The 3379-nt window shown below is 46.7% G+C and overlaps 1 pseudogene; it reads left to right on the top strand.

Moving 5' to 3' along the window:
- Positions 1-1605: 1605 nt before the first annotated feature.
- On the top strand, positions 1606-2442 carry LOC146762090 (C-C chemokine receptor type 9 pseudogene; annotated as a pseudogene).
- Positions 2443-3379: the final 937 nt, after the last annotated feature.

Below are 3379 nucleotides of genomic sequence, written 5' to 3'. Positions count from 1 at the left end.
TGGAAAAGTCTCCATCTTGTGTGTGTGTGTGTAACGTTGTGGCGGAGGGACCGACTGCCACATGGGTGCTTTTTTAAAATAAATATATTTTATTCTTTGCCAGGAGACTCCATGGAAAAAGGTAAACAGTATATGAACATAGAAAGCATTGTTAAACAATCTCAATGTACAAACAGAGCCAGTGAAAGTACATCACAGACTTGCTAGAATATATTAAAAAAAAAAATAAAATCCACTAGTGCTTTAAATGAAACCTAAGAAACTGGCACTTTAAATCTGTTAACCATTCTTCCACAGTTTTCGCTCTGCTCCATGGTGATTTAACAAGGCCAAGAAGGCAGATTCTCTCCTTGTGTTTCTGGAAGTCCTGTCAGTACTTCCCTAGCACCTGGAAGGCCGCGTAGCCCAGCTCGTTCCTGGTGGTCGACTCTTAAGGAAATACCCTGGACTCACCCATTTGAAAGCTGTACATGAGTCGGCTGGTTATCATCCCATGAAGTTTCCTTAATGGCTTGTGAATAAGTAAACAAAAACATGGTAACACTGAGAAGTAGAGGCTGTCATTGCTGTAGAAATGCAGTAGTTAATGGTGTAGGTAGGTCTCCAGCCAGGTAATAAACCACTTTTTCCATTTTAAAGTGATGTTAACAGTGGAACCAGTGACATCTGAATAACTGATCTGGCAGTTAACGCTGATACCGATGTCTTTTCTGCAAGTGCAGGGATTTTCATGTACTTTTTACAAGGAAGGAGACTCAAACTGAGGGCATCCAAGAGTAGTTTTCATATTAACTAATCAGATGGTCCTTGAAATTTCCTTTTCTGGATGTGTACAGTAGGTCCGTTTCATCTGGTTGGTGTCTTGATCGTTTTAGGTACGAGAGACAAAGGAAAGGACCAAACATCCAGTACAGAAAGTACAGCCATACATCTGTATGTACAAAGTCATCAGAAATGCAACCAGAATTGAAAGTCTGAGATCTGTCTTGTCACCATGGAGTCTTAAATGTTTAGAAAACAGAAGCTTAACTATTTTTATTTTCTTTTTTGTAAATGGAGCAAGATGAGCTCTCCCTAACAAATTGATTTAAGATGGTGCTCACAGGAGCCAACAGCACAGTACAGAATATGAAATGAACTGCGTCTTTTCCCATAAGGTACCAAAATGGTACCAAATGATGCTGAGAAATTAAAGGCAACCGAGATCACTTGGAAGGCGATATAAATTGGAACGTACTTCTCAGTTCCTAAACTGTATGGGATCTGCAAAGCCTTTGGGAGGTCAAAAGGTTGGAGGCTCCGTGCTAAGCAGGTGCAGTGCAATGCCAGAAGTAAATACTGCCTCGCTGCAAACTGTGGAGTAAGGACCAGAATTCAACAAGCCCTTGTCTTATAAAAGAAGAAACTCAGCCAAAGGGATCCTTTGGCGAAGCTGCCTTCTCTGAGGGGTTGCAGGTGTTTAGAGCTAATTCATCACAAAAGTACACAGAAACCCTGTTTACATCTGATGGAACTGAAGTTAAGGGACTGTTAAGTACTTCCCAAGTGCAACTAAAATTCAGTGCATGTTCTAGTGCATGCCAGCTCTGTAGAACAGTTCAGAATATGGAAGGAGTGTGCAAAGTCGTCAATAGCATGTATAAGATCAACTTCTACAGCTGCATCTTGTTTCTAACACGCATCAGTTTTGACAGGTACGTCACCATTGTTCAAGCAACAAAAGCTAAATCTTCCAAGAAAAGGCGGATCCTGCACAGCAAACTCGTGTGCATGGCTGCCTGGCTGGCATCTGTCAGCCTGTGCCTCCCTGAGATCATGTACAGCCAGAGCAAGCAGATCAGTGCTGTGACGGTCTGCAAAATGACGTACCCGCCCAACGTTGGCATGGCCTTCAGAGTTGCCGTTCTGGCTCTGAAAGTCACTATAGGCTTCTTCCTCCCGCTTCTGGTCATGGTTATTTACTACACCCTGATCATCCACACCCTCCTCCAAGCCAAAAGATGCCAACAGCAGAAGTCATTAAAGATCATCATCATGATCATCACTGCCTTTCTCCTCTCTCAGTGCCCATACAACATTGTTTTGCAAATCAAGACCATCAACATGTACACCGGGGCAGTGTACAGTTGCCAGACCATCAACGGGCTGGACATTGGGCTGCAGGTCACCCAGAGCATCGCCTTCCTCCACAGCTGCCTCAACCCCTTCCTCTATGTCTTTGCTGGGGAGCGCTTCAGGATGGCACTGGCCAGGATGGTGCGGAGCACTGGCTGCTACTGGCTTGGAGGCCAGGAGCAGTGCTCCTCCTTGGGTGACAGCCAGGACCACAGCTCCAACTGGTCCTTTGCCATGCTGGGGCGGCGGCGGGTGAGGAACTCACTCACACTCAGCACCCATTTGGTCTCCTCTGTTGTTCCTGCCTCGTCCCAAATCCTTGTATAAGCCAGTGTCTCCTGAGGAGTATCTAGTATGTCCTTTCAGACGTCGTTCCTGCACCCTGAAGATTGCCTTGGAGGAGGGCTGGCCTCCGTGGTTGTGTCCAGGACTAAGCAGGGACACTGAGGGTCCTACCTGTGCCTTCTTTGTGCCCTGCCAAGCCAGACCAGGCCTCGCTCACGTAGGGAAGTGAAACCTTCAGCACCACGCAGCAAAATGGAGCCAGGCATGTTGTGAGCCAAGCTGATGAAGGATAAGAGCTATCTCTGAGGCAGCTCTTCGAAACCATCCATGGCTCAAAATACAGCCCAAAAAGCAAACCTCTCAGGAAATCCATGAGCAGCATGCAAGGATGAGCCATCTTCCCATCCATGGGGAGCAGTGAGAAGGAGCTGGGCCCTTGCTGCAGGCCGGCTCCACAATAACTCAATTTTTGGCCATTGCCTGGTTTCAGAAAGTGAAGGCTGTTCCCTGCACACATGGACACGATGCTGCTTTGTGGGACAGGCAAAGGAAAGCTAATATTCTGTACTCGCTACAGAATTAAATCCTTCTCCTGTATTTTAGCTCTTTGATGTAAGAATTCAAGGCCATTGGATGCTCTGAGTTTTCTGTCCCTGAGCACCCAAACCCCAAACCGACGATTCAAGAAACCATCAATTATGAGCTGGTACCTTTGCAACGACGACAAAAGACATTTAACCCCGAACTGATGAGACAGAGAGTCGTAAGACCTCAAACCCATCGTTAGCAACATTTTGGTTGAGATGCTCCTCCTGGGGCTGGTGGGGTACAAGGTGCATGTAGGTGGGAGCTGCAGCAAGCCCAAGTTTCTTGGGAACTGGGAAGGGCTGACATTGGCACCAGAAGAGCATGGGAGCTCTGCGGTACCACAAGGCTCCCAGCAATCCCATTTCCCACCCCCAGCACCCCTGAGTTTATG

Source organism: Coturnix japonica, chromosome 2 (genome assembly GCF_054131305.1).
Source record: "Coturnix japonica strain WE chromosome 2, WE-NBRP24, whole genome shotgun sequence".
NCBI classification, from domain to species: domain Eukaryota; kingdom Metazoa; phylum Chordata; class Aves; order Galliformes; family Phasianidae; genus Coturnix; species Coturnix japonica.
Note: the sequence above shows the minus strand (reverse complement) of the source record. Positions and strands in the feature narration are given on the sequence as shown.